Below are 22952 nucleotides of genomic sequence, written 5' to 3'. Positions count from 1 at the left end.
GCTACACTGTCTGTCTGTCCTAGCTATAGGGCACCTGTCTGTTTGGCTCCTGGGAGCAGACAGGGCTGCAGAGATGGCTGAGAAGCAATACCTTGTGCTTCAGTTTCTAAACAAGTGATACAAAAATCTAGACAGAAGTTGAGCATCAACTTTTAAATACAGATGGGCAAGCAGGTATGGATTGGGCTGAGAAGTGTAATACCAGCAAAAAGACAGTGTATTACACAAAGTGCTAACACATAAGCGGGAAGAGGAGATGCCAACGTAAAATTTGGCTGAATTATAACAAATATCAAGATTTTCCAAAACTTTAAATACATTAGTTTTCAATTTCCAACTCTTTCAGAAATGGAGACTATACAACTGCCAGATCCACAGCTTGACCTGCTATTATTTCCTTAGGAGCCTTTTATTTGAACACAGCATCCTTCAACCATTCAAGAGAAGACCTTGAACTCTGCTCCTACTCATAGCAGAGGTTATGCTGAGAATACTTTTGATAACACTTCTTTTCTTCTAGGGATGCTTCTAGAATATATATGCTACCAGTTTCCTTGGAGACTGACATGCAGTCAGCACAATGGCTCTGCAGCACCTGTAAATCAAACTTCAAAAGGAGACACTGTCCTTGTTAGAGGAAATGGTATGCATGGTGGCGAAAGAGGAGAGTTTTGCTTTCCCCTTGTCTTCCAGAGAATAAGATGGCTGTAGTGCTATAGAGAGTTTGAGATTACGTCAGATGGTGAAGGCTGGGTAGCCTGTGTAGCACACTTCAGACTGCCTGGAGATTTTATCAAAAAATAACGTTGGACTGCATTTAATTTGTAGAGAATAAGGCCTTGTTTTGCAAATGGGTTTGTGAATGCAGTAGTTATGGGAATAATTGTATATGTATCATTAAGGGTTTTGATGTGAAAAGATACATTAGGAATTCTGATAAGCTTGATCATCTTTTTAGCAAATTCTTTTATCACAGATTCTGTAATCTTCATGTATCCCTTTTATGCACCCTTCCTGCACGAAGAGATGGGGCCAGTACACTGTGAGGAGATGAGTTTGGACCTGCTTTCTCCAATTCAAACACTTTATCTTTCTCCTCTGTCCTTTGCAGTGTGGTTAAGGGATATGTCCTAATGGTTTTCTATCCCTTTCCCTAATGTCAGTGTTTTAAAATGTTATTAGTTTTGGCAGTTATAAATTTGGTCAACATTTAGCTTCCCAGCTCTCACACAGATACAAAATCAAAGGACATATTTGCTTTTAGATTAACTACTGATTCAAAAAGGGCTGAAAATAAATAATTGGAGACTCAACTTGGGAACAGGTGTTGTAATACAAGGGACGCAAAAAGGCTTCCCATGGGAACAGACACATGGGAATTCAGGTGAACAACACTTGGTCAAATGACAATGATATATATAATCCTTATTACTCCCACTTTAGAGCGAGTACTGTTATTGCCAATATCAACATCCAAATTTCCTGTGACTTCACTTTTGGTGTCAAGTTTCTAGAGTAAATCCACAGCTAAAAATTGCCAGCAGTAGATACAAACAATTTAACAAACATATCAAATGTCCTTCACCGTCTGAGCAAATTTTAAGAACATGATGCTCAAATATTTGATTAGATAGTGCTGTGGGCTGTTCATGTGCTGAGCCTGTTGACTGAGATCCTTTTGACTGCTGACCCTTTGCCTTGTAAGGGAGGGGAGCAAGGGAGCCCCCAAGGCGACAGTAAATGGTTATCACAGCTTTTCATGGCATTTCCAAGTGAAAATAGAGTCAACTACTGTGTGATTTTATAATTCATAGCTTCAAAATCTGATATATTGATACCTACAACAATCAGTAAATCTACAGCTAAATGGCATTTGATAAGATATGATGCATAGCCGTAGAGCAGTCCTAATTCTTGTGTTGTTTTCTGCAGAGTCCCATTATTCTTTGATGCTGTTAGGACATGGCCATCTTTTCTTCCCCCCTCTCAGGCCTCCATCAGCCACTCCTTAAAGTCTTCTAGGAGTTATGCAGAATGAATCGGTTTCATCCACTGAGAGGCTTTAGCATGTCTGCATGATGATGTTGCATGTCTGCAGATTGAGTTAATCCTCACTTTGCATTTCCTCCCACACCCCGCAGTTTTCAAAATGCCTCACTGGCACTGGGTGCATGTATCAAATCTTTTGTTAGCAAGTCAGCTTTGTCTCAGTTCCTAGGCTAAAAACTGTCTGGCTGGAGAGTTTTGTACAGTAAATCTCACAATAGCCAGGTTGCCTCTGAATTATGTGAAATGTGTTGTAATTTTTAATGAACTGCTAAAGACTATGCAAGGCTCTCTTCTACAGAGAGAACTACACAGCCAGTCTACCAACACACACACTACATCTCCTCTGACTCTGGGGACACCTGAGCGTAGATCACATGGTAGATGTACATCTGAGTAGGTGCGTGGAAAGATCCTTCAATGTCCCTTGGATGAAAGCAACAAGGAAAAAATCTGGGACTTCAGAAAACCTCAAACATCTCATAACTGTCTTGCAGCCCCAAGATGAGGCAGTAGCAGAGGGTAGGATATAGTCAGATGAGTGGTTTCTCAGCCTGATTTCAGAATGATTAATGGGAGCCATTCTTGCCTCACAAGAACAACGTACAAAGCACAGCTCAGCCCCCACTGAATCACCAGGCTGTCCCTTCTCAATTACTCTCTGGGCGTCATTCAGTCCTACATACTTATTTCCACTATAATTTTATTTTTGTCATTGGTTGCTACAACACTCGGTGTACGTGCACACACTGTTGCTAAGAACTCTGATATGTGACACTTGCCAGCATTCTACAAGGAAGAAATTAAGGTGTTCATCACAAAATATATATTTGGTAAGTCATTGACGTAGGCTGAAAACACAGAGCCCCAAACACAGCTTGTCTACTAGAGTTAAGTAAGGCATAACTGATGGTTTGGAGAACCTGTTGTGAGTGTTGCACTGATAAAATGCAAAAAGCTCTCAAGAAATTAATTCTATCACCCTCTGTGCCCTGATTTTGTGGTTACATGAACCTGGACTTTTTGTGAACATGTATGGACACTCTTAGTGGTCAGAATGAAAACTTCTATTATTTCCCTCCATGTTTTTAAGTTGTTAGGTATGAAAATAATTAGTACATTATAGCATACATTAAACTCTTTAAAGAACTTTAATTAAATGTTCAACATAAAAGGGTTTTGCCTTTCCTTCATGTACAGGCTAAACTCGCATTAGTTTTAATAGAACTTACATGTGTTCAATGAAGTGAAAATGGGACCACAGTTTGTAGGGGAAAAAACTTGAAAGAAGGTAAGATTCTTAATTATAAATAAGATTTCCATTAATAAATGTTCACGATATGCCATGAAAAAAAAAATCGGAAACCACAGTTTATACTGAGTAAACAAATTAAGTACTTAGATAGTAGTAGCTTGTTTCTAATTTTTTATTTTTCATGTATTCATATATTTTGTAGTACCCACAGATCTTATCTAGATGGAGTCTTTGTTATATTTAGTGCTGTATAAATATGCAATGAAATACTGACCCAAAGATATTGAAGTATTAATTTTATTTATAGCCCAAGCCAACCCTGTTGTCTACAACATTGAGCTCTTACATAAGTAAAGTATTTGATATTGATTTCTTACAAGATTCAGTGGAACATTAAATAAACTAATTTTCCTTACTGGGTCTGGTTATATGAGTTAACCACTAACATTTGTCCCTGTTTATTAATTATTATCCTTAATGTTTCTTTGCATAATTATGTATAAAAGAAACAGCATCTGTCACTTAGATCAAGTCAAAGTTGACAGAACAAATCTAGTTATTGTAATTGTTAAGTAAATAGACACTTTGTTTCTTGTAATTTTTTGATTCTATCCTGCCAGAAGACAGGCATTTTTTTCTCATGTAACTGAAAACTAGCTGAGCAGGGCTAATTCACAACTGATTTCAAGAGTAAAGAAAATTTGTAGTATATTTTCCAGGGTACAAGAAAATAAAATTCTGTCCCTAAATCAGGAATTTCTGTAATTTGCAAAGATTCCTACATGATTGGAATCAAAATCTTGTAATGATGGAATATTTCTGAACAGGAAAAAATTATTTTCAATAGGTGATGAACAAAATGACAGTTAACTACTATAGTGAGGGATCCATTTATGTTTTAATATCTTATACAACAACAATTCTTTAATGTTTCAGATGCAGTTTTATTGCTGCTATGGTTACTGCTGTCACTTGTGTGTGTGTCTGTGTTGATTTGTATACTCCATGAAAGGACATCCAACCTGGGCTCATAATCTATATGAAATAATGTATTGGTTAGCCACAAAAGTTACCGCAACGGGAAATAAATATATGATTCCACTTTGATTTTTGTATTAAAGAATTGTGGGATGTTCATTCCTTTGCTGTGGCTTATTATTAATATCAAGTGTGTGGAAAGCAAATCAGTGTGATTTCTGGGCAGGGAGCTTTGACTCTCTGGACACTCTGAGGAGGCACTGGGGTTTTTGGGCAGAACTTGCAGGGACGGGACAGGGACAGCTTGTACTCCTGAGCCAGGTCATGTGTGACAGACCAAGGGCTGTGTAGCAGTGACAGACTGGTAGTAGCAGCAGCAAAGGGGAATCTTTAGCACTTTTTCTCTAGCAATTATGCCCTATTGCAAGGATGAACTCATCTGCCTGACTACTGGACTAGATCCAAAGGAAGAAGAAGCCTTCACAGGCCATATCTTATTTTTTTGAAAAATACCAGTTCAACAATTGCTAAGTTATTCCTGTTTGTTTCTCAAGGCCTTCTAGAGAACTTGACATGTCTGGGTGACTCTTGCATGACTTCAGCCACCATGTTTGATAAGCTAAGCAGAACCTCATACTTAAAATTTCCCTTCCTACACTGCAGCCACATTGTGCTTCTTGTTGGAATCTGTTGGGACACCATTTCTTTTAAGCTATTTTGTATCTCCTATAACTGTCTGACAAGATGGTTGTACCAGGGTGGTGCTGGTGGCACATATTAACTATTGGACCCCTCCAGTTTTCCTCTACATCTTTCCCTGTTTCCTCTTGTTCCCTACAGCAAGAGATTGTAAAAGTAGCAACAGAGGGTCATTTTAGCCATGCTGCTCTATCATGCAAGTCCTACTAAACCAGCAATATGATACACCTTAAGCTCTCTTGCTTCTTTATGTATTATAGATCTGGGACAGAACACTAGAACAGCAAAAAGAAGATTTCTTCACAGCCAGCCACCAGCTCAGTTGGTAGCAGAGATGTGTTTCACTTGATCATTGAAGCCAGCAGTGACTGGAGTCCATTTCTGAACAGCTCTGTCCTGCATAAAACCCATTTCTGTTTTTCAAAAGGTTTCAGTATTAGACATGAAAAAAATGGTAAGATAGAAAAAGGAAAGAGTGCTCATTAAAAGTGTTCATAGAACTGAAGTTCTAAAGTATTTGTATTCGTGCCCTCCCTGCTGCTGGTTGTTCTTGAGAATCAGGACAAGCTAATTTGCTCGCTATTTGCTGGAGACAGAAAGTAATATAAGTAAAGTAGGAAGTTCCAAAGCACATTGCTGACTTAAACCAGTTCAGACACTTTTTGCAGGTTGTTTATGCTATTATTCCTAATGCAAATTAATTGAACTGCAAAATTTTTATTGATGCTGGTGTAACTAATGTTTTCCCCTCCAGGTATGTGTCTGTTGATGTTGTGAGCCTTGGCCATTACTTTTTTGGGTCTTATTTCTTTGGATGAGTCGCGTATTTATTTGACATCCTTTTGGAATTTTTTTGTCAAATTAAGCAAGTTTGGTTTAAACAGATATGTAGATGGTGAAGTGCAAGTTAAACTTCTGTCCTTTGTTTTAATAAATTTGGCCTAAATACTTGGGATTTAAAGATTTCCTTTCAGTACCACGTGGTTAATGAATCTATATAGCTGTCAGTTTTCAGTATAGCTATTGAAATCAAGCTGACTTGTTTTTAAAAGAGAAAACTTTTAAATGAATCAGAGGGTGAAGAAATAAAAAGGATTTCAAAACATTTTTCTAGGAAATGGGTTCACAACCAGAGAGAACCATAACAGAGAGAACTTTGATACTTTTACAAAAAGTAATATTTAAATCATAGTTGTGAGCAAAACAAGTTGAAATTAAAAATAAAAATTAAAAAAAATTAAAGAAGAAAGAGAGAAGGAAAAAGAATTGGAGGGGATCGGTAAAGATAAAGTATTATCTCATCCTCTTGATTTTCTAGGATAGCTGCTGGTATAGGCAAGTGTGATTTTTACCCTCTTTGCTAAGCAGCAATTGCAGAGTTAATTAGTCTCCAGCGTTAGCAAGTGGGTGGCATTTACTTTTATAATAATAGGTCTGTCTCTAAAGAGGAGATAGGACAGGTCATGATTGTGTACCTTATCTTTTGAGGCAGGAACAGTAAAGACTCTGTAAATGGGTTTAAGCAGAAAGTTAACTAAAAGCATTTTGGTGTGTCCCAAGAATGTCATTTGTTCTAATTATAGAATGGCAAATATCAAGTAGAAAGGATGCTGTGCTGGGGTGGTGCTGGTGACTCAGTGCTCACTATTCACTGCAGAGCAGGCTGTCAGAAAGTGCTACTTTTCTGACTCACTGCATCTTGTAAATGAAGAAAGAAACATGAGCTATATTCATATTATATTCATAAGTGCCATGTTATTTAATTCTAACAGTGTTTGGAGGATTTGCTCAGCTACTGAGCCCTTTGAAGTGTTAGGCCCTTGCTTAGTAGTAACAGTAGTAATGCCTAACAGAGTTACTGGCATTTTAGATGTAGCTGTGGGCTTAAGTGCCATGCTTAAGCAAAAATAACAAAAATAGCAAAGGTAGTGTCTTATTATAACAGAAACATCATCTAATTTTTGGCTCCGTTACATGAGTTCCAAACAAAGAGAGAAGCACATACACGGACATTAAAAAGAGTTTAATACTCACCATAAAAATAATTCTAATCTGATCCCGTTCTGAATGCTTGGCTCATTAAACAAAAAACCCAAACTAGTCACCCAGTGAAAAATACATTAAATGTTATTCTTCCTGAGGAATATTTTTTCCTAAAGAAACTTTGTTGTTATCTCATTTTCTTTTTTACATCAGAAAAAGAGTTGTAGTTCTGTAATAGTCATTTTTCATGATGTAATGTAAACCATTAGCATGTATTTTAGGCTTTATATACAAAAATAATTTAAATTGTGACCATTATTTCAATGTTTGCTCCTATCTAGGGAGTGTTGAGCAAGACAAGACTCATCACCTACATGAAGTAATGGATAATTCTGAACTTCTTCAGAGAGGGATCTGAGCCTTTTAAAATCAACTTCCAAACTGTTTTGCAGAGTCATACCTAGAGTAACAGGGAATTTTTTCCTCTGATTTCAGATGCAATGGATAATTTTACCATAAAATTATTATATTGTGTGGAATTCCACTTAACTCTGCTTTTGAAAACTGGCTAGTTTTTTACATGGGGGTTTTAAACAAAACAGCTTTGTTAGCTGATTGTACATTATGTTGAAGAAGTAGTCAATGGCTGAGATGTTAGTGATATAAATGTCTTTAAAATTTTCCCCTGAAAACCCTATCAATTCTTAATTTTTTTTTCCCTATACAATGCACTATTATTTTTGTCAAAATTTTACAGTATTATCCACAATAGTCAATATGCTTGAAGACCTCTTTGGAATAGGTCTTTGGAACAAATCTGTAAGTGGTTTATTTCATTTTGAAAATGGAATGTATAGAAGGAAACTGCAGAACAGATGGAAGAAATGCTATTACAGATTTGCAAACAGTGCAAAGACATAGCTAGTTAGTGCCTGGCAAGATTTTGGCTGTGTTTTTTTTTGTCATTTGAGAGATATCTTGCTAAGGATGGATGAAGTGCTTTTAGAAGTGAGATTAGAACCGGCATATATAAATTATTTTTTTGTTTTGTTGTTATTTGTCCATTACATCCCACTGAAGTTGAGTATATTGGCTTGTATTGGTTTGAAGTTGCTGTACTGGTAACAGCAACATGTTTAAAATACAGACAACTCAGTGAATGGAGCCATTCAGCAGATTCTGTTTGCTGCTACTGAAGATGGAGCTCTAAGGACCTTTGGTCTGTTTTTTTCTTTGCTTTATTTTTCTTCTGGTTGTAAACTGGGCTCAACACATTTCAGAGCCCGGTCTTCAGAGCCTTCCTTTCTGACTCTGGATGGTTGGATATAAATGCATGTAATGCAAATGTGTATGTGCATATATCCACGGATATTTATGTTTACAAAAAAAAAAAAGGAGGGGAATTGTGTTTTAAGCTAATGCAAGACTAGCACTTTGAAAAGAACCTGGAAGATACTACAAATTAATCTTAAATTTATTTTAATCTCATTAAGACTGAATGCACATTTTTAAAACTGCTGTTGAACTTTTAAAACTGACTCTGCTCAATTCCTAGTCAGTAACTTTCGTGTACAAGACTTAGTCTACAACTGAGGCATATTTTGAGTTTCTAGTTTCCAGGTTCTTTAGAGCACTTTAGAACAATAAATTCGGTTGTTTTATTTTGTTTTTATTAATTATGATCAGTAATCATCATCTGCCTGTTTATCTGTGGAGCTACGTTTTCTTATGGTCTCAATCACCTTTTATAAGTTTATTCTCTTTAATGAAGAAACACAGATGTAATTAACAGTGACTTAGGAAGAATAATTATACAGATCACATATGCAGACACACACATACAGAAGCTGACTCCCAGCAACACTGGTTCTACAGACACAAAGGCAATAATGCATAGCAATTTCAGGCTTACCAAGAAAATACAACAGATAAGTTGATGCCAATTTCTAACAAATCCAGGGAAAGGTTAACAAGTATTTTGATGGTGTTGGATCAAAGCAGAGAGAAAATTATCAATATGTGAGCAGTTAACTTCTGTGTATTTTGATTGTCAGTGATTTGGTCATGAATCATACAGTAATTTAATATTTAGAAATAATGTACTGTGTGCTGTCACCTTAACGATCATAGCATTCCATGGTGCTGTGCAGTATTTTGTCTAAGATAAAGTTATGGTCTATTTGTTGTGTATTTTGATGTTGCAATGAAGTGTGGTTAACACTGAGGTTTGAGTGTATAATAGCATAAATAGGCTTTATTTTCCTTTTTAGCAGTGATTTCAGCTTCTTTTTCTCCACTGTGCTTATGATTATTCTACTGAAAAGAATGACAAACTGGTAGCACCACAGTATGATGATAGAGTGCAGGCTACTAATATAAGGTGTCTGAAGAACTGCATTGAGTTGTGGTAACCAAACAATTTAAGAAACACACTGCTGGCCACGGGCATTTATGGATGTGCAACCTGTGAGTCTGATTTTTTCAAAATGAATTGTGGCTATGGTATAAGTTAAGTGAATATGTGCTTGTGGACAAAAACTGTTCCTACACAACTAGAAAAAAAGCTGAAATTCAGTTAATAAAAGCTGATTTTTATATATAGCTCCCAGATGCTAGAGCTATGGAAATGTTGCACCGTTAAGTACACTTAAATGTACAGAAGATGCAGAGTGGTGTTTTTCTTCTGACCTCTGCTCTGAACTCTTAACCATAGTCTGGAGGTTTATTGCCTAACTTGAAAACTTCCCATTTGGAATGGAGTTTCTTCATGGAGAATGACAAAGGTATGGCAGATTGAGAAGAAATTCACATCAGGAAAATGGTTGTTATTTTCTGGGTTATTTTTGCAGTGTTAATAACTATAAATTGAAAATGGGCTCAAAACTAGTTCTAGGCCTTATGCTATTAAAAGGTGTTGTTTTGGTTGTGGCCCTGTTTGGGATGGGGACAAAATCTGCATTGATGTGCTATTAGGTTTATTTTCTGAGGAAAGAATTTTGATGCTGATCTTGGCATTCCTTGCAATGGATAGAGAAGACACTTAGAGCACCAGTGGTCAAGGAATTCAGACAGGATAATGTCTTCCTCTCACTTGAGGATGTCACCGTGCAGCTTTTCCTGCAGAGCTGTAACATGGGCACACCTCTGTCCTCCACCTCCAGTTTATCTTTCCACAAAAAAGTGAAACTATTATTTGGCTTGAGCAAGAAGTGGCACAGTGGACTTAAGTATTCCTGCATTGTTCACTCTTTTTGATCTCCAGTATATATTTGGGTTAGTTCTTCTTTCATGTCTAGCTTTTGAAAGCAGCAACTCTGTGTTTGTATGCTGTTCCAAAACATCAGGAATGCAGCATTTTCTGTTGTAGGTAACATAATGATTCTTTTTTAAAATTGTAGTGCCTCAAGTGGTTCTTGTTATGGATACATTCTCTTCTCATCTTATGTCCATAATAAAAACATGCTACCAAGAGCCTACTCCCTCAGAGAAGAGAAAATAGCAGCAGCTCTGTGAATTTTCCTGTCGTTCTGGGGTTTGGCTGTTCTTGTCAAAGTGTCAGGATGTGGTGATAACAGCATAAACCCCTAAGAGATGTTAAAATTAAATCAAATTGATGTAAGAGTTTTGTACAACATGCAGTTTCCAGTACGTCCTTTGCATCAGCTTTTTTCCTTGTGCATGGCTTCCTTGTAGATGAAACATGTTTCTACTCTCAGCTCTGGTACTGACATGTGCTGTTTTGCAAGGAGCTGTGGCACTAAAGCATTCTTCACCCAGAGGCTGGCAGTGCTGGAAGCACAGGGCAGAACACGTCAGTGTGCTTGTGGGTTCGGCCAAATGGCCCTAAGAAAAGGGAGATTGAGGGAAAGAGAAAAAGAAATCACACAACAGATCTTTACCAAGAGGTGTGCATCAAAATGCCAGCGTGCCAGCCTGGCCCTACAGCTGGCTCAGGGCAGGGGTGGCAGCACACAGCTGGGGAGGGCACTCTGAGCACCTTGACACTGCTGCGGGGTGTTTGTCCGTGCCCTCCCTGCTACCTGGGCTTCACATTTGAACAGCTTCTCTCCCAAGGCAGTGGGGCCAAGGCCTGTGGTTCACATCACCTCTCAGAACTATATTGCACATGATGGCTTGGTGCCAATTTGCACCTGTTAAACTCAGGCTGAAGCAGTGCCTCTCTTGCCTAGGAAAGCCTGCAAAACGATTTAAGCAAATGATGAGAGTTCTCCCCCTTCCTCCCTCTCCCCACTTCAGTTTTTATATGGAAGAGAAACAAATATTGAGTATGCTTTTAAAAAACATTAGTAGTATAAATCACATGCATATGCTGAGTGATTCTATTACCTCATTTTCAATACAAACCTCTTGAACAAAATCCCAGAGGATGCATTTCTGCTTTAATCTCTCAGTAATCAAGCAAAAATAGGTATTTTACAACCTTTCACAAACAAATGCTTAGATTGAACTGTAATTTGCATGTTAGTACCTGAATGTGTTGTTTCTGACTTTAATGACTTAGTTTTATACTATTATTTTAATTGTGTTTGGGGTATTTTATCAATAATTTTCCATCAATACTTTTATCAATATTTTTATCAATATTATATTGAAATTGATGGGACCTTGCTGATATCTAATACTTTGTCAATGAAACCTTTCCACATTATGGTGGTAACCATTGACCTGTGAGTTCCTGAGAGGAAAAGAATACAGGCTTTACTAGACTTTTGTCAACAGTTCTTGTAAGGCTTTTGAACTAGATTATCTTGTCTTACCATTATAACTCCACTGATTTTAATAGCGCTGCCATTTTTTACCTGAGTAAAAACATTGCAGTGGTATCTTGAATAGGGGGATTTTGATTACCCTTCTGGTGATGCTAACAGCCTGCAGGAGGTCACCTGTCAGAGCAGTGGATTGCTCAGTTAGAGGCAGCAGAATTCACTTCCACATCTGTTTGCAGCTAGCAGGGAGAAATAAATGATTTTAGCCAAAGGTAATGCAAGGCAGAAGGCTAATGGCTATCTGTTCCTCACCACGAGTACTGAAGGTATTACTGTGCTGATTGCTCAAAAAAATTCCCTTCCTCAAGTAAAGCAATGTGAATTTTTTGAATTAACTTCAGTAGAGTTTGGTTTATTGACCTATGGCTTTGGAAACTTTTACTTCCTTTTCTGGCTTTTTTAGAAATTCTCAAAGGAAAAGCGTATATCTGCAGCAGATATAATATAAATTTTAAATAACTATTACAACACAATTCTCTGTAACTGCAGACATGAATTTCGATGCTAATCTCTGAATATAATGAACTTCTGTCTGTTATTTTGCTCTCAGATAGATGCTTGGTTCCAGTATCCAGTAGGGCAGAAAAATAACTTATCAGCATTCATTAGATATGTGAAACCCAGTGGAAAATTTCCTGTTGCCTATGAAAGTTGCTTTCTAAACTAGGAAAGGATGCATGAAAGGAGAGAAGGCAAAACAGAACTGAAATTGGATAAGGAGCCTTTCACATAGGGGTTATTAGTTATCAAAAGCTATTCTTACATGATGGCTCACTGGTATTCTGAATTTAATACCATATGTGGGTGATCTCATCATTGCTTCTTACTTAATAATTTAACATCTCTTATTTTTGCTGCTGGGACCTGGGTTTCTTAGTTGTAGCAGATTTTTGGGGTTTCTTTGTCCAATTTTTCACCAATAAAAAGGAACATTGTTTGTCACGACTATGTTTTCCAATATAGACGCCTTTTCTTCACAAATCTTACGAGATGAGCTGGTCTGCAGAGGAAAAACAAAGTGAAAAAAGTCTGTCCTCTGCTCTTTGCTTCCTTGACATAATGGCAGTGCCACATCAATTTCTGGTTTGCTTCAGAAGTGTTCATAAGAATAGGTGAGCTGCCACCCGTCCTCTTGTTCTACAATTGCACTTTGTTATAATTTGTTTACACCTAGGGTGATTTGCTTGATCTGAGTCAGAATGGATTTTTTTGGTCTCAGTGGCAGGAGCTCTATGGTTTCTTTCCCCTACATTTCCTCATAACAACACCAATGCAAAATTAGATTGAACAATTAGAGCAATATAAAACTCACAATTGTTTAGAATCAAGAACAATTGAAAAACTTAAAATCAGATGCCTGACTTGTGATTTCATTTTCAGACTTTACCCATGATCTGCATTTTCTTAAAGGTCAAACCCAAGAATTTTGTGTGTATTTCTAAGGGATGGGGTGGGATGTTGTTTCAAAACTGTAATATCTTGCAGACATCCAGCGAGTAACATCTATGTTTTCTGTAACAAATCTAAAATTTTTACTTAACAACTAACAATAACATCCTGACCTCTAAGCATCCCAGTGTCTAGCTTTGATGAGCACATGACTGATGGATTGAAAGAGGAAAATATGTTATTATTTTGCAGGATACTACTTCAGTTATAGTTAAATAAGATTCCCTATATTGATCTGGACATGAAAACAAACACCAAGATGGCTTTAACTTAATGTATGAGTTTAGTGTATGAATTCAATTAACAGAGTCATAAACAAGCAGGGAAAAATTAGCTCATCCTCATTTCTAGGTTACAGATGTAAAGAGGCAAAAGACTTAAAAGGAATCTAATTTTTGCCCTTACCATGCTTAAGTCAGGGTAGAGGACTTGTAAACTTGCCATGAACTTTAGACAGTTCACTGTATCTGGACTTCTGAAATACCACTATTTGTAAAGGAATTTAGACTTCTGACTTTTTTAGAGACCTCTGAGCCTCAGAAATTAAGTATGAACGTCTCCATGTTCCTTCTTACTGTTAAAATGACTTTCTAAATGCCTAATTGTTTAAATTGAAAATTTCTTAAGTGGAAAAATTTCCATATCATAAACTTGATCCATCAGCTGTTAAATTGGTGTTGATTCCTCAGGTAAATTCTGTAATTTAAACCAATTACCTTCATTAGATTTTAAGTGTCAGAAATAAATTAGAAGCTGCCTAATTGTTAGTGCTTTTCACTTGAGAAATACTGTGAAATCATAGCTATGACTTCAAAAATATGGTATAAGAATTATTTTGACTCCCTGGACTAAAACTGAGATGTGATTTGCTCTTTCAGTCAGTTTTAGGAAGGGACATGGAACTCTAGCCTCATGATATTTCACATGTACAAAGGAAAGTGTAGTCAGTGAATACCATGTTTAAAGGACAACTTCAGCTTCAAGGAGCCCAGGCCTAGCACTGTGCTGCAGACCTTACTCTAAATTCATTCCTACTTACTATTCTTCTAAAATATATATTTGCAAAGAAGTGTTTTACTAGAACATATTAAAAATACATTTTCTTAATCTAGAAAAGTTTTCATTGGTGTTTTAAAAAATTGTTTGCTTTATGTAAATTTTTAATGCAACTGAGCAGAACAGAATGGAACATCAGAATATTTTTGCTTTAAGGCTAAACAAATGTGATATTCCTATACAAATTTTCTATAAAAGCAAATGAAATGAATGATCGTACAACTGTCACAGGAAGAAGGGTTTTTAGTCTTTTCTTAGTACATATAAACCACTGTAGAGCATATTTATTATGTTTCAATGGCTCCAGTGCCTTGTATTTCAGGGTAAAAATCCCATTCGAAGGGTTTTGTGATATCAGGGATCATTGCCCAGTTAACTTGCTGGTGAAGAAAGTGAAGAAAGCTTGTAGCATACCCAGGAATTCCATTCTAATCCAAATAGGAGAATTAGAATTTTAGCCTACTGATTCAAAAAAGAAGAAATTTTATTTTTGTTATCATTTTTAGCTGGTATGTTTGTGGGTGATTTTAGCAGAACAAAATTTGGTCTAAGGCATAGGTCTAAATTATCAGGATTCAGATACTAACTACTGAGATGTTCATTTGGATACGGTAAATATGCATAAAATTAAAATAACCCGGAATATGAAAGAAAATATAATTGGATTTACATTATTTAGTATTTTGAAGCACAAATTATGTGGCTGAAGAATCCATGTTAGTAAGTCTGGGTCTAACCAGGTAACAAAATAGGGGAGAAAAAATTCTGAAAAAGGGATGAAGAGTAAGACAAAAAATCTACAGGTAACCAAGAGCTTACAGTAAAACTATTAAATCTCTTCCAAATTATAACATCTCTGTTTAGGAAAATTTAAACCTTCTCAGGGTGCATGGTTTATCCCCATTATCCATTTGTGTCAGTGATATCTTGGTTTGCAGTAGCAACAGCAAAAGTGCAGTGTTTTAAGAGATTGAAATAGTTGTTGGCATGGGTGAGACAGGGATTTACTCAACCAAGAATCAAGTGCTGTAGAAGTTCTTTGGGGTTTGAGTTCTTTGTTCTTTTTTGCTTTTGGAGGCTCATTCTATTTTATTGATGTTTGCAGAGTTTCTTGAGAGTTACTTATGTTGTAAATTCACTCTTCTTAAGTCATTGGTCAAGTAGTGTCCCTTCTTTGAGATGCACAGTCCAAATTAAATTATTTCTGCTTAGGTATTTTCCTACCATCTAAACTGCAGTAAGAAAAATGCCACTGACTCACTGGTGGTGCTGCATGATGTATCAAAATCTTACCTGAGATATTGATGACTGACAAAAATAAATAAGAGCCTGAGAGCAAAGGAAAGTATACACCACCTGCCCTTCTAAAGAAACCTTGAAGTTATGGATTTGATTGACTAAATGTCATCAGCTAGAAGGAATCCCATGTTTTTGTTTCCACTGTTGGTATCTTTCTACTTCATTGGGTCTTACTGTTCTTAGCTACCTAGTTGCAACCTAGAAAAATATGCTCTTTTTTTTTTCCTGGTACCCTACTTTTTGAATTTTGGTTGCACATTGAGTAGAACTTTTCAATACGTTGTCCATAACAACATTCAACTTTCCTGTCTAAGTGGTTACAGCACACTTTGGGACATAGCAAGGTGTAAAAGTAAATTACATTATTGCTTCCCAGATTAAATGATTGCTTTGCAGATGGATTTTCTGGCATCTACAAACTTCAACCCAACCAATTCTACAGTTTTTTGACTCCTAGGCAGCATTTACTTCATGACAAAATATTAGCTTTTATCTGAAGTTAAATCACTAAAGAATCATTTTGCTGCTGGTACACTTTCAGCTCTGGAAACTATATCAGTGTGGAGTTGAGGGAAAAGGGAAACAACGCTTATACAATTTTTCCTTGGACTATATTCAGTAATTTTGTTTCTTAGTAGCTCCTTGCAAGAAAGAAGGAAAAAAACCAACTCCACAACTAGAGCTAGACCCTCAACCAATACTATTTGATGTTGCTCTTTCCTTTTCAGGAGGCTAACTCTATTTTCCCATACAGATCTTTAGTTTTGTCTTACTTCCTTCTCATGGTATTGTCCAGTTTCTGATTCCTCTGAAATGCTCTTTTCCTCTGTATTAATTTTAATAAAGTTATGCTTAAGGAAAGGCTGCCATCACACCCTGTTGGTTATAAAGAGGAGAGGAATCCCATACCAAAGGGCAAAAGTCCAACTGCTTTTGCTGAGCCATAGTCTGTGCCAGTCCACTCTTCTGCACTCAGAAAAAGCAGTGCAGCAATGAAAATACTCAACCATCTCTTCAGAGTAGGTGATGGAGTCTGTGAATGTCTATTCTGGTCAGTGGACTGAAAATGCCTCTGAGGATCTCTGCTCTAATCTTGTCTCTGTGGTTTTCTGCAGGCATCTAATCACTGTTAGCTCAGATAACCACCTCAATCTAGCTGTCTGTTGTACTCCTGCAATTAAACCCCTCCGTTTTCTGCAGCACAGAGAGGGGCAGTCAGTAAACCCCTTCACTCCAGTTGGCTGAATTGCTGTTTGCTCTTCGGTTGATAGCTTTCGGGCACAAACTTAAAGTCAGGTTAATTTCAGGATCTGTAGCAAGATGCTTTCAAGTATCCTTGCCTCCCTCTTTCTCCCTCATTCTCTGATCCTTTCTTGTACATGATGTACTTGAAACATGTGCCTGGGTATTTCACCCTGCTTAGGCAGTTATTTTTAAAATCTTCCATTCAATGCCTAAATATAGTCATTCTTAATTTCCTCTATTTCTCAATGATTTTCACATTGACAGTTAAAAATTCCCCTAACAATAAAAGTACTATTTATTACTCCAGAGGAGTATTTTCTTTGCCCAGGACTTTCAGGCTCAGGTTTGAAATAGAAGCACAATAGGTTTGGTGGCTACAATCATATGGTTGCAATAGCCCTGAGGCCAGGCAGACTGAGGAGGAATTTTCAAAGTGCCTCACCAGCTTTCTCTTCTGTTTGTCTGTACCCCAGTATTTTGCAGTTGTTAATTCTTTTCATTTTACCTAAGGGACTTCATTAGAACAAATCATTAGTAGTGCCTATGATGAGAATTCTAAATTTCCTCTATTTCTGATCCAATTCCTTTATCAAATACTGTGATACTTCAAAAGGTTGTTTTATGAAGTTATATGTTTTCAGTCAAATGGTGTAAGGAAATACTGCATATAGGGTCAGATTGTTTGTGTCTGTAACTGGGGAAAAAAAACCTCACAGTGCTGATACCCCACTGTTCAGTTTATGATCAAGCAATCTTAATAGTTCATTGTTGAATGCACTTTCATCTTCTAATTTTTGGACATTATAGAGTATGAGAATCATACACTGCTTCCTATTTTTGGTGAATGTCAGACCATTACATTGGAAGAAAGTTGAGGACTCTTTGGTCCTGCTAGGAGATTTCTCAAGTCTTTACTTTCCAAAGATTTGTGGTTAATTGACAGTCTTTGAAACTGAAGCTCTGCAAATTACAAACTAGAAGCTCGTGTTTAAAAAGTGTAAAGTAGAACTCAACAAGCTTTAGCAGAGTAAAAAGCTGGTGATTGAACAACCAATATGTCCTGGAATCTGTAAAAAACATGATGTGTTGGTAAACAGGAATCTGACTTAATGATACATTAAGGATTCTTGAACTGAAATTCATTTAAGAATCAAGGAGCTGAAGTGAGCAGAATGATTCTATTTAGATATTACCACCTGAAATTTTGTATGTTTAATCTGAGAATCTTTGAAAAGTGAGACTTTCCAGAAGTACCTATTTAAGGTATTTAAGTGACTCTGAAAACCACAAAGTACTTTTGTAAATGTATATTGGGGTGTTTCATATTATTTAACAACAGTTGTTACAATGAACCAAATGCTGCAAAGTACAGAATGCAAGCACAAATGGTGCATGTATTAGACTTGGGTTTTGTTGTAGACAGTCCTGCCTGTCTGTTAGCACTGTGTCTGCTGTTGACTCCTGGCTGACAGAGCAAGACTTCATCTGAAACCTGCTTATTTAGTTGCATTGAATTTCTCTTCTGACCTGTTGAATAGCCCAGTCACATGGCAGAGATATTTAATGTGCTGCCTTCAACCTATCCGATTAGGCTGAAGATTTATGCTTAATCCAAACCAGATGGTTGAATGGATTTTAAAAAATATAACTCTACAGTCCTTATCCTTACCTGGTTTTGTTCTTTACGTTTTCCTTTGGTTTCTGGTAATCATTCTTCCGTACAGTTTGCACCTCTCTCTGCTGCCGAGCAGTGGGATTCATTCTCCCGGAACCCACCGGACCAGCAGGCACAAAGACAGGTACTTTGCAGCTCTGCAAAAATGGAGAGTGAAATACTGTGTCCTTCAAAACATAAAAAATGTGTAGAATTAAAACAAAAGAAGATATGAAGGAGTTACAGTAGAGAGAGTGATACAACCATTAAGTTTCCAGAAATGGAGAACTAAAAACCTCGTTTAAAGCAGGCTTTTCCAGGGACTATGAGAATATCACTTTGCATGCGAGCGTGTATCACTTATCATTTTATGCTATTTGTAAAATCTCCCAGATCATCACGGGACTTCAGATCTGGTCTTCCCTACCCCTGTTTGTTCAAATAAACGGAAAGGTGAACAACAAAGACCATAAAGATGCTGCTGCTGCCCATCTTTCATCATGTTTGTAATCAAAAACCTTCACAGTAAATGTATGAAACTATCACCTGTTTCCTGGACATGTTCCACATTAAATGTAGAACTACCCTTCACGTTCCTAAGATAAATTATTATTTAGTGTCGCTTATGTCTTCCAGCTGTGATATCCTGTGCATTGATTCCTTCTTCAGAGACGCTCCTGTGGCTACTTAATAATGGGCTAGGAGAGAAAATCTCAACTAGAGAGTACCAAAAAATTTCATTTAATTTGTTCTGTTTTAGTTTAGTCTTCCACTAAACCACCCCTTTCTCCAACAAGCCATTGTGTAGGGGTGAAATTTAATATCTGATATGAGAACAAGCATTGGTAATCTTATGGCAGCACATGAGATTAGGAACAATGAAGAGATTAATTTGATGAGGTTTGTTTATATCTTCTCTCTAAAACCTTTTCTGGGAAATTCTAAAGCTATTTTGTAATCTATTATTAAATTCCAATATATCTCCCATGGGGTTCCTGCCTCGTATTTTCTATTTACTTAAATAACATGTGTTTTATGTAAGGACTGTATTTCCATTATTCCTTAACCTACAATATTTCTGAGTTGTCACTGTCAAGTGAAAACTTCTTTTGATAACATTGACCCTACTTTTGCCAGCATAGACTGCTTTAAAATTTGACTTTAGATATGTTTTACTTTATTATGAAGAAATTGTGAATGCTGTGCCACTGAGTCCCAATGACCTTCCTGTATCCCTGCAGGCTGGAAGCAGGAGCTCAACAGCTCCGTGCCCACCAGCACTGGAGAGGCCCAGCTGTCCGGCTCATGAGCTGCACGTAATCTTTGGGTGTGCAACTGTGGAAGTGTTTCCAGACAAGAGAACTGCTCTGGAATCTCTCTACTTCTGGATCACCCAATAACATCTTGCTCCTTGCTCAGCTGTGTGCAGAGGTTGGTAGGCACCTCCTAAAATAAAGGTAAAAATCCCATGAGAATAAGACAAGAAAAAAAGGTAATCAAAGAGAAGAGGAGAAAATAAGATGATTTTTTTTTAATTTCCTGATGAGTTATGTCTCAGAAAGATATTTGGGTAATCAGTGAAAAAAAGAAAAGAGAATTTTGTGAAATTTCATTTCTCTGGAACTTGATCAAATTTAAGTAGAAAATACTTAATGATGAGAGCTGCATTATACCTTAAGACAACCAATTGGCTACTTCTCTTGAAAGACCATATTCAGTTACAAATAATTCTAAAATATATATCTGGTGGTATATTAAATTTGATTTTTTTCACTTATTTCTTTGATGTGAAATAAGAGAAAAAAATAAAATAGGACACCCCCCCAGTTTGTTTTTGATTGCTTCTATCAGCAGGAAAGAGCTGTGACCAGTAACACCAAGTGAATGTTCTAAGTCCAGTGAAACAGGGAACAGGATGTGACATTAATTAAATTCATGAATTTTTAAAGAATGAGTTGATTCAAACATCAATTTGCAGAATGACATAGCAAAAGAGTCCAAGAGCTCTTCCCTGAAGGGGTGCATAAACACTCAGTGGAACCTCTGCCTACCAGAGGTAGGGAGGAGGGGAGGGAGGGCAGGGGCGAGGCTGGGGTAATGGATGGTAAATGAAGTGTGACTTTCATGTGCGCCTGGCCTCTGGTCCTTCAGCCTTTGAATGCAATGTGTTTTTTCGATGACAAATGTTAGAAAGTTGTTTATTGCCCGAGGTGTTTTAGGTGCCAAAAGGCTTGCAAATGAAAGATGGCAAAGCAAACATGAAAGAGAGCATGAAACTATTAAAGGAATGTCAGTTGATGTATACAAGTGCAGAAATAAAAACAAAATTATGTTAATACCTTCCTCATTATTTTCCCTGGAAGTAGACCCTTACTCATCTGTCCTTTCTTTAATATCCTTTAATTAAGTGTGTTTAAATAAATAAAAAAGCCCTAAGCATATGTTATGACTAATGATATTACTCTAATGCATTTCTCCAATAGCAATCACAGCTGAATTGTTGGCACATTTTCAATGAGACCACAGTTCTCATTCATTCAGCAGTTCTTGTGAAAAGGGACTGCACTAATTCACCATATTGATTAAATGATTTTACAGCAATTTCTAGGTTATAATAGTGTGTATGTCTGTGCTTGTGTAGAGAGTGAATATGCTTTGTTTAGTAAAAAAAAAAAAGAGGAAAACAAGAATTTTGGAAACTAATACTTTGTGTGACTTTTTTCTAAGATATAAATGAATATAAATAAACATATATATATATGTATAGCAGAGTTTTCATGTATATCAAGGTCAACATTAATATTGATATTTTAAATTGTCTGGTCTCTCTCTGTGAAAATATGTCTTCCTTGGCTTATGATTCTATAAAATAAGATTGTTTAGCTCTGAGAAAAAAAAAATAGTGGAGTAGTCTGCCCATGGGGACAAAATGGATCCAATCCTGTCTTTTTATACCCAGCCTCATAACTGTGGGGAAAAAAAAGAGAATAAATTATTAGCTACCTGTAATATTTAATATATAAGAGGTACAACATACACTAAGTTTTATAAGCTCTCCACTTCTTACACTCAGGTGCTCCATAATACTCAAGGCAAAAAGCTTTTGTATAAAAGTATACAAATGATATATTTGTATTATGTGGAAAAATAAAAAAGGAGAAGGAGCCATTTGAACACCTATTGCAACTTTCACAGGAGTCTATTAGCACTTGCATGGTCCACAACAGGACATTTTATGACTTTGTTATAGATTCTCATTTACTGGAATGCAGAGTCAGAATGCAGCTGGTTTGTTCCATATTTAGCAGTTTAACTATTTATTAACTGTCACAGCTCTCACCCTGTCCAAATATGTAACACTGAGAGCATTCAATTTTACACTGAGAAATCTCCATTACTGAGCATAAGGATCATTAACATAGCACAAGTTTAAATAATAAAGTTGAAAACAACTAATAAATCTACCTGTTTTTATTGTCAATTAAAATCTGCATACATCCTATGACATTCATTAAAAATTAAGTGGATGGATACAATCAGAGATAATCATGCGTGCCACTTATCCCTGAGAACATGAGGCACTGTTAATTCATAGGAACTGAAGGCCTAATTATTTCTATCACTGTAATTGATGGGCTTTGTATGTACTGCTTCATCATAGAAATTAATGTGAAATAAAATTTCCTCTAATTTATTGGCACTTCTGAAATAAAGGAATACTAGTTAAATATGCAGAATTCTGCATATGTGTGCTGTTGGAAATTTCAGTAGTAATTTCTGCAATCTTTCATAAGCATATTTCAGCATGGTGTTTAAGTATACTGTAATTATTTCATTACCTAATTGCCTAATATGTTATTGACCATGTAGTAAAATTAATTTTTCATTGGTGAATTTGATCACTGACTGTACATTCTGTGTTTGAGATAGGAAATAGCTCATTGCATTAAATCATCCTATGGTAAGCTAAATACTTTATAAAACACACATACAATGTTACATTAATATTCAAATATTAATTTTCCTGCATTTATGGTGTTATTGGCATCTCTTTACTCCCTGTTAAGTACACTGAAGGTAGGAATGCTACCTTCCATGTCTAACTTACTCATTTTCTCATATTCCTGTAAATTCAGCAACATTGGCTAAGTTAATCTGATCGCAGCATGACTGATAAAATTCTGCTTTCTTGATACTAAGGACATGCAATAGAATTCAGATTAACTTACTGGAGTGAGTACACTCTAAAATTATGGTTTTTTTTTTTTTTTTTTTTTTTTAACTCTCAGTTTAGTGTAGATTTTTTAATGCATTTTTTATATATTGAACCAACTATTTGCCAGCTTTTTGAGGTTTTGTTCCTGGAATAAGCGAACAATTTTCTAGAGATATCACTGTCTTCCCTGGTAGCTGTAAGGTGCAAAAAGCATTGGCATTGTGCTGTGCAGCAGGGGTTGTGTGGACATTTTGATATCTGTTGTAACAAAAACTTTAATGCTGG

At 36.5% G+C, this 22952-nt stretch overlaps 1 long non-coding RNA gene across 1 annotated transcript in view; it reads left to right on the top strand.

Moving 5' to 3' along the window:
- LOC120410359 overlaps positions 1-22635 on the top strand; it is a 28804-nt gene extending 6169 nt beyond the window's left edge. Inside the window, exons 2-3 of the long non-coding RNA XR_005602436.1 lie at positions 18522-18596; positions 19693-22635. This is a non-coding gene — a long non-coding RNA (uncharacterized LOC120410359). The remainder of the gene's footprint in view (positions 1-18521; positions 18597-19692) is intronic.
- Positions 22636-22952: the final 317 nt, after the last annotated feature.

The sequence above is a fragment of the Corvus cornix genome, chromosome 8, assembly GCF_000738735.6.
Source record: "Corvus cornix cornix isolate S_Up_H32 chromosome 8, ASM73873v5, whole genome shotgun sequence".
NCBI classification, from domain to species: domain Eukaryota; kingdom Metazoa; phylum Chordata; class Aves; order Passeriformes; family Corvidae; genus Corvus; species Corvus cornix.
Note: the sequence above shows the minus strand (reverse complement) of the source record. Positions and strands in the feature narration are given on the sequence as shown.